We start from the raw sequence: 15485 nt of genomic DNA on the forward strand, positions 1-15485 counted from the left end.
CTGGCCAACATGGTGAAACCCTGTCTCTACTAAAAATACAAAAGTTAGCCGGACGTGGTGGCGGGCATTGTAATCCCAGCTACTCGGGAGGCTGAAACAGGAGAATTGCTTGAACTCGGGAGGCAGAGGTTGCAGTGAGCCGAGATCACCACTGCACTCCAGCCTGAAAGACTCCGTCTCCAAAAAAAAAAAAAAAAAAAAAAATCCACACTATTCTACTTCATGACACTATCTGAAAGAAATAATCTAAACTGTGGACTAAAATTTATGCTGAAGATATTCATCAAATGATAACTATAATAGCAAAATTCTTAAAATAATCCACATTAAACAATAGGGAAATCATTAAGTAAACAACTTAGGATATAACCACAAAATGCAATATGCAGTCATTAAAAGTTATTTAAAATCAGGAAATATGACATAATAAATGTTAAGAGAATAAAGTTTACAAAATGGGCAGTTAGGATGATCTTAAGTAAAAAAAAAAATTCATAAAGCTCAGAACATATTATAAACAGTGACTGTTTGAAAATGAAAATAAGTAGGGAATATGAACACCTGTCCCAGTCTCCAGTTTATGAGATCTCATCCCTCACCATCTGTGAACTACCACTGCTTACATGATGGTGCCTGTCTCACTCCCTGTGCACTCCAAGTATTTCTTGAGGCCATGGCACCATACCTGGCTGCATTCAGTAAACATCTGCTGCTTCAAATTTACAAACTCTCCCACCTCATTTCATACATGTAAAAAATGTATCTAGCTATTTAAGTCACCTGAAAACTGAAACTATATTGAATATGAAGTTCGTCAAGAACCGGTTTCACTTTTCTTTGCTTCTTTCAAATAAAAACATTAAGGACGAAACATGCTTGGAGCTTTCTTTCGTTAACAACAGACTCCAAGGCAGGCTTGAGACAATATAAAGATACCACATACCTGATTAGTATTGTGCGCTAGGACCACCGGTGGTATTGTCAGTTTATTTTCATGTCAAAGATCATTTGCTTTAGCAGTCTAATCTTAGCTACCACAAAAAAACACACCCATCTGTGTGCTGCCAGAGCTCAGCCCCTACCCAGGACCACACCTGACTCCAGCTCTGCCCTATTCCCCACTGATTCCACCTTCTACTTGGCAACTTTCTGCCTAATTAGCTAAGCAGACCACAGTCAGGTAAGAGGAGGCTGTGAGCAAGGCTGGGAACACGGAGAAACCAGACAAGAGTAGGAAGACCTTAACCATGGCAGAGGACCAGCTGAGCGGCATTCGTAAGTCTGTGGTTCTCAACAGGGGCAGTTGAGAATCAACCCAGGGGATTTTGCCAGTGTCTTGGAGATATTTTTAGTTGCCACAATTGTGGGGGTGCTAATGGCACCTAGTAGGAAGAGGCCAGGGATGCTACTGAACATCCTACAATACACAGAACAGTTCCCCACGACAAAGAATTATCCAACCCCAACTGTCAGCAGAGCTAAGGTCAAGAAATCCTACCACAGACTGATGCATCCACTAATACAGTGGAGTCTACTGCACAGTACAATTCAGCAGGAACAAGACACCCAGTGGTTAGAGGAGACCTGAGGTAGTTCAGGAAATGTAAACACACACATTACCTCCTCACTCAGATGCTAAGGTGATCAAAATTCTACCTCAAGAATTGGGAATGAGGGCATTGTAATTAATTAATTAATCAAATAAAACTAGTAAGAATGCTTTTTTCCCCAAGGGCTTGCTCCTATAAATATCTTATATTTCTTCAAAGACTGCTTCACAGCAGAAACTGTAAGAAGATAATACTATCAAAATTGCCCAGACTGGTAAACATCTCCAGAAAACTTGGCAACACACCCACATAATCAATGACAAATTTAATTTAGCTGTGTATCTCAACAGGCCCTTCCTACTAGGTGCCATTAGCACCCCCACAGTTGTGGCAACTAAAAACTCAAACTCAAAGTTCCCAGCTTAGTTTACGGGGAAAGTGTCAAGCTTTCAAAGATCACTCAAAAAGAAGAAAAGGGCTGCTTTCCCAGATGAATCATCAAGAACTACACAAGACTTAAAGGAGTAACATTTTCAAAACTGAGAACAGTACTTAGGCACTTCAACCAAAAAAAAAAAAAAAAAAGCAGATTTTCACAAAAGTATATGAATCCTCATTATTATAATTTGGTTAAAGTAATGACCAATGAGTCACGCCACAATATGTTTTTTAAAATTATTTTAACAACCTTATCATGCCATAGTGTCCACCTATGGGAGGCCAAAAGGTTAGAGAAGTCATCCAGTACTATCCCTGGCTGGCGGGGACTTAAATAACTTCAACCTGTCTCTAAAGCATCATTTTGCCTATCTACCTTGACCTCTGTCCTTTCAGTGTTAGGAAATACCCACCACTTAAGGTGGCCCCCTTCAATGTTGGACAGGAATTAACTGTTAGGAGTGTGTCCATTATGCTGAATCAAGAGCACCTCCCGTTCAACTACAGCTATTAGTTTTGAATCACATGAAACCAGCCTAATTATTCTCTATACAGCAGCCCTTCAAGTTTCCATATTATCTTGTCTTTCTCATCCAAGCCTTTTTCTTCTCCAAGTTGTAAAATGCACTCCCCCCACAAGCTGTTACAGTTAGCTATTTAAGTGATACAATTAAGATTAAACAGGAGACCAAAAAAACCAGAATGGCAGAACTGAAAGGAATCAGAGACCAGCCAGTTCAAACCCAATCCCATTTTTATAAATGAGTAAACAGGGCAGAGAGAGGTGAGGCAAGGCTGCTTGCCAGAGGTCAAGCTATTCAGAAAAGTCAGGAGCAGAATTCAAGTTTCCTAACTCTTTCGCCCCTCAGAACTGTATCAAGTTGTACAGATGTTATGTGAAAGGATTGACAGTTTTTGTTTTATAAAAATATAAAGACTGAGAGAAAAGATGATCCATCTACCAAGAATCTGTATTAAAAAGTGATGCAGGTGAAAAAAACTAGGTAACTTAACTTAAAAAATACATAAGAAAGGAAATGTAGTCATAGACTACTACTTGGCTTTGCAGATGAATAGTTAAGTTGTCACTAACTAAATATTTCTTATTGATTTCACTAAAAATACGGATGTAACCACAGACAGCGAGTGGGAAATGGTAAATGAGGAGTTTAAGATGTCCAAATCCTCACCTATCAAAATAGGAAGGCAATGCATAATATTTAAAGTGGATAAACAAATAACAGTGGAATAAAATGTTTAGAAATATTAAAAATAGGTATTATAACAAGAATAGAGTTTGCCTCTATTTTTCATTGCAAGACTTTATGCTCGCTATTTTTAAACAATGTCCAAGTATTATTTTGATAAAAATTTCAACATTAATTTTAAGATACAGAAAAATAAGGGATCGGTAATAGATAATGTTGTAGGCAAGTGAATAGGGGAAAGAACACCAAAACACCATTAGTGGGAGTACAGACTGAAATAAAAACGGGACAACCAATTGCCACTACCCAATTTAAATCTCCTTTGACCAGGCAATTCCACTTCTAGGGCTCTAGACTAAGAATACACCCATAAATGTTCAAAGATATATATACGAGAATGATCACTGTGACACCATTTTAAAAGATACAAATCAGAGCACACTAAATATCAACTAACAGGGGAAGGGCTGAATAATTCATGAATATATGTACCCATATATTCTTCACGCATCCCACAAATATTGATTGATTGCTAGGTACTAAGTATAGAATAGTAAACAAAACTCAACCTGCAAAGGAATACTACATCATTATTAAAAGAATGCGGATCTGTATGTATTGATCTAGGTGAAAAAGCATATTTCAAAATATAGTATGTAGTATGATGCTACTTTTATTAAAATACCCAGTATAACTAGATGAGACTTTTTCTTTATGTACTTACAGTATTTGAATTTTTTAGCATTGTGACATTACCTGTGTAGCTCTTTTAAAGACAATAAAGACATATGCTTGTCAGATTGGATAAAAGCAGTAACAAAAGAAAGCAAAAAAGAATGGAGGGAAGGTGATGGCACGCGCCTGTAATCCCAGCTACTCCGGAAGCTGAGGCAGAGAATTGCTTAAACCTGGAGGAGCGGAGGTTGCAGTGAGCCAAGATCGTGCCACTGCACTCCAGCCTGGGTGACAGAGCAAGACTCCATTTCCAAAAAAAAAAAAAAAGGAGGAAAGGAAAGAATCTACTTTTTTGTAAGTCTCTCTATATAGTAAAACAGGGAAGATGCACATGATTTTCACTTCTAGATTCTACCAACATATATACAATCATATATATATATATATATATATATATATATATCAAGAAATTCTCTCATTCACAAGAACTAAGAAACAATCTAAATTTTCATCAATGAAAGAATGAACAAATTGTGATCTATTCATACAATAAAACACCATACAGTAGTTATTAAAACTCAAACCACAAAAGCACAAATCTGAGGGAAAATCTCACATGTTAGAGAATACATACAGAATAAAATTATTTATGTAAAACTTTTTAAAAGGCAACAAAATAAAACTATCTTTACTTATGGATAAATATGGACCCACAGATTAAAAACACCATGAGATACCACTTCTCAGCCTAAATATCTGACAATATTAAGTGACAATATTAAGGACATGGAACAAGAACTCGAATGTCTGCTAAGGTAAATGCATACTGGTACCATCACTATGGAAAACAACATTATATAGAGTGGTAGTCAGAAATCTAAAGATAGTCCTCCAAGATTCCTGCCCCTGGTTATTCAAACACTAATTTGAGTATAGCTGTGAAAGGACCACGGAGATAAAATAGAGTAATCTAGATTATCCCAGTGGACCCAATCAAATCATATGAGCCCTTAAAAGCAGAGAATGGTCTCCATCTAGAGAAGGAAAAAAATATGAGTCAGAGAGATTCAAAGCATGAGAGAGATTCAACCTCCTATTGCCGGCTTTGAAGATGAAGAAAGAAAGAGGATCACAAGGCAAGAAATGTATGGCCTGTAGAAACTGAGAATGACCACCAGCTAACATCCAGCAAGGACACATGGACCTCAGTCCTACAACCATATGAACTGAATTCTACCAACAACCCAAATAAGTGTGGGAGTTGATTTATCTCCAGAGCCTCCAGAAAAGAATGCAGTCCTACTGACAACTTGATTTCAGCCTCCTAAGACCCAGAGCAGATAACCCAGCCAAGCCTACCGCACTTCTGACCTATAGGACCATGAGATTTTAAAATGTGTGTTGTTTTAAGCCTCTAAGTTTGTGGTAATTAGTTACACAGCAACAGAAAACTACTACTTCTAGAAAAGTTGAAGAAATGCATTATCCTACAACCCAGCAGCTATACATCTGACCATACACAAAGAGAAACTCTTGCCCAAGAGCACAAAAAGACATGCACAATGTTCACATCACCACTGCTCATGATAGGAAAAAAATGGACAATCCAGTCATTCATCAGTACTACAAAGGACAAATTGTGGAATATTCATAATGTAACACAATAAGACAAGGAGACACCAATGAACTACGGCCATACAAAAATATGAATGAGTCTCAAATCTCATATGGAATAAAAAAGCAAATGAAAGAAGTTTACCCACAATACAATTCTAGTTATAAAGTTCAACAGCATGCAGGGCAAAACAACACAGCTTAGAGATACAAATGTGGTAAAACTATAGCAATGAAATAATAAAAACAAAATTCAGGGTAGCAGCTATGTCTCTGGGAACATAACAGAATGGGATCAGAGAAGAGAGACGAAGGGCATCAAAAGTAATGTAGATTGTTCCTAACTGGTGATTACAGAATAACAGCACTTACATTCTATACATAATTTATAAATATTGTAATATCTATTCAATATTTGAAAAATGAAAACATCTAGATAATCAAACTTCTACATAACAAAAAAAAACCTTTTTCTTTTCTTTGGCAAAGATGTGTTCATTGAAAGGAATAATTCAAATGATATAAAAAGTCCAATCATTTTTTTAATCACCTAAAATTCTCACCACCTGGACATAATTAGTAACAATCTGCTTAACATCCTTCTAGACATTTCCTATGAGTATACACACATTTAAATATTTTACATAAAATCTCGGTATATATACACATAGGTATATGTTCAGTCTGTAAATGCTTTTTAGACCCTTTTTAAAAACAACTCTATTAAGACATAATTTACATAAAATAAAATGCACCCATCTTAAGTATAATGTGAAGTTCTGACAAAAGTGTACCCAATCAAAATACAGAGTAATTCCATCACCACAGAAAGTTCTCTTTTGCTCCTCTGCAGTCATTCCCCACCCCTACCTATAACCTCAGGCAACCACTAATCTGCTCTCTTAATGTTTTGGTGGTTCTAGAATTACACATGAATCAAATCATACAGAATGTAGTGTTTTGTCTGGCTTCTTTTGCTCAGCATAATGTTTTTAATTTCATATAGTGACACTGTGCAATTCACTCCTTTTTTCTCCTGAGTAATATCCCATTGCAGACTTGTTGAAAGATTATACTCTTTCCAGTGTTAAGCACTGAGTATTGCTGTACAAGTCATTTGTGAATTTAAGGTTTTATTTTACACCAGGGGTGTAATGTCTAGGTCATACAGTAAGTGCATGTTTAAGTTAATAGGAAACTGTCAAACAGTTTTCCAAAGTGCCTGTACATTCCTATCAGCAATTTATGTAAAATTCTGATTGCTCTACATCCTCACCAACACTTGGTATTGTTAGTCTTTTTCATTTTGACCCTTCTTGTAGGCAAAAAGTTGCTCATAATTATAATTTCCTTTAATAAATATTGGGAATTTTTAGTATGTCTACTAGAATTTCAAATACCTTATTTTGTGAAGTTGCTCCACAAATTTTTTTTTTTTACCGATTTTGCAATTTGAGTTCTCTAGCTTCTTCTTAATTTGCTGAAGTTCTTTATATATGCTGGATAAAAGTCCTCTGTCAGATACATAAATTGCCAACATTTGCTCCCAGTCTATAGTATACTGTTTCTTTTCCTTAACATCTCCTAAAGTGCATACGTTTTAATTTTATTAAGTCCAATTTAACATTTTTAAAATGTTGTAGTTAGTGCTTTTTGTACCACATATAAGACTAAATGCTTTCTCCCTCAAATTGACAACAGAACATGGACGTCTCCTCTCACCACTTCTATCATAATATTGGACTTGAGGTCCTCATCAGTGTCATAAGGCAAGAAAAAGAAATAGAAAGCACATGATTGGAAAGGAAGACGTAAAACTGTCTTTATTCAATAACGGTATGTGGAGAAAATCCAACCAAAAGACTACCAGAACTAGTAAGTGGATTCAGAAAGGCTACAAGACACAAAGACAATATACAAAAATCAGCTGTATTTTTACACATTAGCAAGGAATACTTGAGAAATGATTTTTTAAATCCTATTTACAATGACATTAAAAATGTAAGATATTAAGGTATAAATTCAACAAAATATGCATAGGACCTGTACACTGCAAAACTAAAAAACATGTTGCAAGAAATTAAAGAACTAAATAAATGGAGAGCTATACCATGTTAATGTATTGAAAGGTTCGATGACATTAAAATAGCAATTCTCCACAAACTGATCTATAGAACCAAGACAATCCCAATTGAAACCACAAGTTGTTTTCTTTTTTAAAAAACCTAACAAGCTGATTTTAAAATATTTTTGAAAACACAAAGGACCTATAATACCCAGAAAATTTTTGAAAATAAGGAACAAAGTTGGAGGATTTACACTAACCAATTTCAAACCTCATATAAAGTTATAAAGATAATATGGTACCGACATAAGAACAGACAGCAAAAGCAATAGGAGAGTCCAAAAGCAGATCCACACATACATCACCAGTTGACTTTCAACAAAAATGCCAAGAGAACTCAATGGGCAAAGGATAGAGAAAGGGGAAGAAACTCAATAGGGAAAGAATTACCTTTTCAACAAATGATATTAAAAAATGTATATTAGACCAGCTAGCTTGAGCCCAAGGCCTCCTCGGACAAAAAATAAAATTAAAATTAAAAAACTGTGTATTCATAAAGGAAAGTAAAGAACCTAGACCCATAGCTCATACCAAACACCCTATCAACCCCTAAAAATTGATCATGAACCTTAATATTGGAGCTATAAAACCTCTAGAATAAAACATAGGAGAAAATTCAGTAGCCTTTTTTTCACACAATATTTCAGCTATCCTTACATGCTAATAAATATATTTTTTCATTTTGTCAAAAGTAAAAAAAAAAAAAGAAAATCCTTCCAAACTGTGAAAACAGGTCTTCATTTCTTAAATGAAATTTCGAAACACTTTCCTTATCCATACAGTCATACAACATTTCTTCAACTGAAGAACAGAAATATTCAAAGGAAAAGAACAAAAATCTTTTTAACCTCCTTTCATATAGTTTCTACAAGAACAGGTTGGCTTCTATGAGATGGTAGTTTTGCCTTGATGATTCTTTTTTGAGTGCCTTTGCTGAAGTCATAAATAAATAAATCTCCCAACATATTAATACCACTTATAAGTTTTAAATATAAAAGTTACCAGAAAACCATACCAATATGTGAAATGTTATGTACTGCTATATCATCTTAAAATTGCCTGTTTTGGTTGATAAAGACTTGTATTATACAGAGATTACACATTTTTTAAACTGTAATAAAAGAAATTTTAGCCATTTTAAGTATAATTTATCCCCAATAATTTACAGGATATCTCAATAAATGTATCATTGACTATTGGTTATGAATTGTGGTTAACAAAATAATGAATAAAAGAATCCATTATAGGCCGGGTGCGGTGGCTCACGCCTGTAATCCCAGCACTTTGGGAGGCCAAGGTGGGTGGATCACGAGGTCAAGAGATCGAGACCATCCTGGCTAACACAGTGAAACCCCATCTCTACTAAAAATACAAAAAATTAGCCTGGCACGGTGGCAGGCGCCTGTAGTTCCAGCTACTCAGGAGGCTGAGGCAGGGAGACTGGCATGAACATGGGAGGTGGAGCTTGCAGTGAGCCAAGATCACGCCACTGCACTCCAGCCTGGGTGACAGAGCAAGACTCTGTTTCAAAAAAAAAAAAAAAAAAAAAGAATCCATATTATAATTTAGTAATTTAATCACCATAGTTTTCCAGAAAACTAAAATTTAAAAAATACATATTGCAACACTGCTGCTTATGAATGATTTACTGTTGCACACAAGTTAACCCAAAACTCAGTAGTTTAAAACAATGGACATTTATTACCTCATAGTTACCATAGGCCAGAAATCTAGGCACAGCTTAGCTGGGTACTTCTGGGTCAAAGTCTATCATGGGGTTGCAGTCAAGCTGCTGGCCAAGCTGTGGGATCCTCTGAAGGCCTCCATGTATTAAAAGGATATGGTTCCCATCTCAGTCACATGGCTATAAGCAAGTCTCAGTCCCTATCACCTAGGATTCTCCAGGAGGCATACAACATGGCATCTTTGTTAAAAACATTTCCTTAATTTCCACTAATAGCTTTTTTGCAGGTGTGCAATTCAATAGTTTTTAGCAAATGCACAGAACTGTACAACCATCACCACAATCAATTTTAGAATATTTTCATCACCCCAAAAAGAAACCTAGTCCTCTTTAGCTGTCAAACCCCCATTTTTCCCCACCCCCTACCAACACCAGTTCTAGGCAACCAGTAATCTACTATCTAATTCTATATTTGCATTCTGGACATTCCATATAAATGTAATCACACAATATGTTGCCTTTTGTGACTGTTTCTTTTATCACTTAGAATGTTTTCAAGGTTCATCCATTTGTAGCATGAGTCAGTACTTCATTCCTTTTTATTCCTGAATAATAGTCCACTGCATGGATAGACCACATTATTTAAACCATTCATCAGTTGATATATGTTTGAGTTGTTTCAACTTTTTGGCTATTATGGCTACTGCTATTGTGAACATGTACAGACAAATATTGGCATAAATATGTTTTCATTTCTCTTGGGTATATACCTAGGAGTGGAACTGCTTTATCATCCCTTATCCCAAATTTAGCCATTTCAAGAACTGCCAGACTGTTTCTCAAAGCAGTTGCTCCACTTTACATTCCAACATGTAGATTCCAATTTCTCCACAACATCACCAACACTTATTATTATCTGTCTTTTTTATTATACATAGCCATCTTAGTTTACTAAGATGGTCACTTAGACGGTCACTTACTAACCGTCTTAGTTACCTCGTTGGTGTAACATGGTATTTCACTGTGGTTTTGATTTCCATTTACATGGTAGTTAATGATGTAAAACATCTTTTCATGTGCTTACTGGCTATTTGTATGTCTTATCTGAAGAACTGTCTATTCATATCCTTTGTCGATTTTTTTGAGTTCCTTTTCTTTTTATGACTGAGGTATAAGAGTTCCTTAAATACTCTGGATACTTACTCCGGATACTAGACCTTTAATAGATACATGGTTTTCTCATACCAAACACTGGGGAGCATGTAGACAGGATAAAAACAGGAACTCTCCCACTGCTTGTAGGACAATAAAACCGTACAGCTACATTGGAAAGCAATTTGTATTTAGTAGTTACTGGTGTACACACCTGACAAACAACAACTCCAATCCTAGATGTATATTCCAGAGAAATTCTTACCTTTGAAGAAAAACATGGATGAAACTTAGTAACTAATTTAAAAAGTTGCAGGAAAAAAAGTCCACATAGCATGATGCCATTTATATAAAGTTCAAAAATATGCATAATCAAACAATATTTTGTGGGGATATACATATACAACGTAAAATAACATTATCAAGAAAGCAGGCCAGGCGCAGTGGCTTACACCTGCAATCCCAGCACTTTGGGAGGCTAAGGCAGGCAGATCACTTGAGGTCAGGAGTCTAAGACTGTCAGGCCTGAGCCCAAGCTAAGCCAACAGAGCCCAAGCTAAGCCAACATATCCCCTGTGACCTGCACGTATACATCCAGATGGCCTGAAGCAACTGAAGATCCACAAAAGAAGTGAAAATAGTCTTAACTGATGACATTCCACCATTGTGATTGGTTTCTGCCCCACCCTAACTGATAAATGTACTTTGTAATCTCCCCCACCCTTAAGGTTCTTTGTAATTCTCCCCACCCTTGAGAATGTACTTTGTGAGATCCACCCCTTGCCCGCAAAACATTGCTCCTAACTCCACCACCTTATAGGTGTTGAGAAACCTATAAGAACTAATGATAATCCACCACCCTTTGCTGACTCTCTTTTCGGACTCAGCCTGCCTGCACCCAGGTGAAATAAACAGCCTTGCTGCTCCCACAAAGCCTGTTTGGTGGTCTCTTCACACGGACGCCTGAGACACAGACCAGTCTGGCCAACATGGTGAAAGCCTGTCTCTACAAAAATACAAAAATTAGTAGGGCATGGTGGCGTGTGCCCATAGTCCTAGCTACTTGGGAGGTTGAGGCAGGAGAATTGCTTCAACCCAGGAGGCAGAGTTGCAATGAGCCAAGATGGTGCCACTGCACTCCATCCAGCCTGAGTGACAGAGCAAAACTATGTCTCAAAAAAAAAAAAAAAAAAAAAAGCAGCAGCAGCAGCAAGCAAAGAAATGACAGACACAGAATTCAGCACGCTGGTTACCTTTGAGAAGAAGAAGTACACAGGAGGTCTCAATGCTATTGGTAATATTCTATTTTTTTCAATACGTACTCTTATATGCGTGACACATTTAATAAACATTTTTTCAAAGAGCTTCACTGACAACTGAAGGTCTTTCTAATACAGAAAGACACCAGAGCAGTTCAAAGTAAATATAAAGGAGATGAGAGCATCACAGTGAACCAAACACCACACATACACAATATTGTAAAGTATTTTAAATCCAGCAAAGTGTATGCTTTGTAGAACTGAGAAGACAGATTCCCTGCCCTTACCCGCTTCTTTCCACCGTTCTGTCCACCTCTGTCTTCCTGATCCCACCTTTACTTCCATGTCCAGAATCCACTTCTACCTCCTCCAGAGATTTTCTTCAATATATCAATCTGAAGGGCACCCATCCTTCCTCTCAATTTCCATAGCATTTGTACCTCTTCAAAGCCTTCATCATATTATCCTCAGATTACACGTTTTAACTCCTCTATCAGAAATTAGCACCTGGAGAACTAGAACACCGGTCACATCATCAACCTGGCTCTCCAAACACACCAAATTTTTTGTTGACTATTGATTGAAAAAATGAATTAGAAAATTCAGGCATTTCCAAGTGAGTTAAGAAATTGGTCTGGCCAAGAAAGAAAGAAAGAGTTTAAAATTACACTCGTTGAAAAAGAATTTCAAAATTGAAAACCCTTCAATACAGCAAAGACAAAGCTGACAACAGTCAGATAAAATATAAAATGTTTATAGTGTATACAGTGATAATTTTTCATATTCACAGGGAACAAAATTAGAAGCCATAAGAATAACTTCCTGATTACTTGGCATCAGAACAGTCCACGGCTTTAGAAAATGTCTTGTAGTCAACCACAAACCTAGGGAACAGGTAGGGTTGTAAAGTGTCTTTTACGGGGGGGGAAAAAGCACATACCATTTCAAGGCTCGAAAAAATGAGGTTACTTTTAGAAATTTCAGCAATATTTTTAACTTGCTTTCAGATATTTTAAACTACTTACCACCAGAAGTATAAACCTAAAAATTATGTGATTATAGCAGAAATGGAACTACTACATAAGGGAAAAAGAAACAAACCACAAGTGAATCAACGACAACCCTCAAGAACCAGACGCTACTACTGACAACAATTAGGGTTTCTTGGCTGCTTGAATCAATTCATTCCCAGCTCTGCTTTGAGCTGGCACTAATTTAAAGGAGACAAAAATGTTGGAGCTAAGGCTGCCAGATTAGCAAATATAAATACAGCAAGCCCAGTTACACTTTAATTTCAGACAAACAACGAATCTTTTTTTAGTACAAGTATGCTCCCACGTAATATTTATAGTAAAAATTTATTTTAAAAATTTTACAAAAATTCACTGTTTATCTGAAATTCATATCAACTAGGCATCCTGTATTTTATCTGGCAAACCTAGCTGGAGCCAAAAGGTAGAATAGTAATCAATCCAATTTCCTCATTTTTCAGCAGAAACTGAGAACCAAAGAAAGGAACTGACTTGCTTAAGCTTAAGCCAAAGATCAGGGAAGTAAGTTGGCTTTGAAAAGAGAAAACCTTTCCACTAGGTCACCTTGGGTACCACTTAACAGTACATTCCACTTCCAATTCTTGCTCAACTCACAGAAGCACCAAGCAGACAAAGTGTAAAAGAGTATGGTTTCCCTCTTTCAACATTAAACTTCAAGTTTCAGTACATCTCTTAAAACCCTAGTCTCCAAAATCAATTAGGAAACTGTGCTACTCTTTTAAAAAAAAAAAATCCTGATAATTTTGTCTACACACTACCACCTCATACTGTTTATATTTTCACTCACCATATGAAACAGGACATCCTTCTCTCCTGAACTCAGTTCTCTCAAAATCCAAAATTCTCTTGCTCCAGGGTCTCAAGATTTCACACAAGAGCATGTTCACATTATTTCATGACTCTCAACGACTTGAGTTCGTATACTCCTTCAGTTTTCATGCTTTTTAGCGTTTTCATGTTTTTCAGATATGTCCTAACCCATTCGGTTGGCCTCAAAAGTCTTCCATTCCCATTCTGTATCGGAGCAACTAAATCAGCAATGAGGAATGAAGTCTCACTATTATAAACATACACTTACTTCCCCAGGGACTGGGATGCAAGGAAAGATGGAAAGAGAAACGTCTTTATCAGAAATTTTGGGGCCAAAAAGGCCCCGAAGTATGGTATGTGAGGGTTATGCTAGCTGTCTAATTACATAGCATGTAATCGAACAAAATAAAGAGAAAAATAACAGAAAACTCCACACATGCAAAGAATTCATTTTCCAGATCCCATCAAATTAAAAAATACACAAAACATTTCCTCAACTCCATACAGAGCTCCTCAACCTATGACTTGCAGGGGTCCTTAAGGGTAGTTAGCGTGGGGATGGGTGGTGAGAATGGTGATAGTGAGGCAGAAAAGGGTTCCATTTTTATTTATTTATTTTTACAATTTGGGCTTCCAAATAGGTTTTAAGGAAAAAAGGTTTTGTTGCATTAAAGAAACATGAAAACGGTAACATAAACCATTATAACCCCACCCAATAAGTTTTCTATTAAAAACTTCACCCAGGTGGACAGGAATACGAATCGTTTAAGATGAAAACAGATTTAAAGACCAAAGAAAAGTTAGCAATTAAAGGACAAAATAGTTACCTATGCTTTCCTTCTGGCACCCCGAATGCACGCAGGTCTCTCGAGATCACACGTCAGACGTGGAAGGTCCTCACGGATCACTAGTCCGAGCTTCCATTTTACAGATGTGCACACTCAGGCCAAAGACGACGGCTGACCGGCCAACGTCTCACAGCCGGTCAGGGAAAGGAATTCACCTGGCACTCGGGGCGGCCGGCCTAGAGCCCTGGGCGCTGACTGTTTCTGCGATTCCTGGTTCCGCTCGGCCCGGCCCCAGGGGCAGACGCGAGCACCGGGGCAGAAAGACCCACTGCCCGGAGTCGCGCTGCCTCTCCGCGGGCTCCACGCCGGGCCCGCAGCGCAGGGATGCGTCCTTGGCGGCCGCCCCGACCCAGCCCAGCCCAGCCCAGCCCAGCCCAGCACAGCCCACCTGTAGTCGACCCGCTGCCGGCAGCCACACCCCCTGCCCGGGCCGGGGGCTCGGCCGCCCTTATTGGCGGCCAGCGGCGGCGGCTGCGCGCGGCGTGGGGGACTCCGATCCTAGAGGCTGCAGGAGTTACCTCAGGTGGGCTCTGAGCTGGCGGCGCTACCGCCCTGGCCCGCCTCGAGCATGCCCGAGACGCGGACGCAGCAGGACCGCACCTCCCCCAGCGCGTCGCCTGTTTACACCCTCCGCGGGAGGACGCCGACTGGCAGGTCACGTGACGCTGGCGTCACGTGTCCGGCCGAGTTGGGTGGAGGCGTTGCCCCGGCGACTGCAGCGCGCTGGGGGCGGGCTGCAGCGGGTGCCGCCGCGCGCCTTTCTGTGCTTCCACCCCTTCGCAGTGCCCAGGCGAGAACCCACTGGGCTTGGAACCGAAAAGACTTCCCCAGCTCTGTGTGTGTCGTTTAGTGTCTCCTGGCCCTGACTACATGTTATTAATATTAGTGTTTTGGAAGGAAAAGGAAATTTTGTCTGGCAAAAGGATGTTTTACTTGAAGAAGAAGATGGAAAATACTTTCTTATCTGAGGCTATCAAACGGGAGGAAAAGCGAAGGAATAAGTAATAACGGTTTTTGCCTTGACGGATTTTTGTTTGCTTTCGCTCCCTAATCTGGACTGAAAGATTCCC

The 15485-nt window shown here is 38.3% G+C and overlaps 1 protein-coding gene across 7 annotated transcripts in view; it reads right to left on the reverse strand.

Moving 5' to 3' along the window:
* Positions 1 to 15076, reverse strand: part of MARCHF8 (membrane associated ring-CH-type finger 8) — a 138194-nt gene extending 123118 nt beyond the window's left edge. For 2 of the 7 annotated variants that reach the window (XM_009458402.5, XM_054659491.2), the window contains exon 1: positions 14395 to 15062. The gene's annotated coding sequence lies outside the window, so the exon portion shown is untranslated. Of the gene's footprint in view, positions 1 to 11992; positions 12057 to 13544; positions 13786 to 14394 lie in introns of those variants that run through there. The other 5 variants (XM_009458405.5, XM_063780624.1, XM_009458407.4 and 2 more) reach the window with 5 other exon arrangements.
* Positions 15077 to 15485: the final 409 nt, after the last annotated feature.

Source organism: Pan troglodytes, chromosome 8 (assembly GCF_028858775.2).
Source record: "Pan troglodytes isolate AG18354 chromosome 8, NHGRI_mPanTro3-v2.0_pri, whole genome shotgun sequence".
Classification (NCBI taxonomy): Eukaryota; Metazoa; Chordata; class Mammalia; order Primates; family Hominidae; genus Pan; species Pan troglodytes.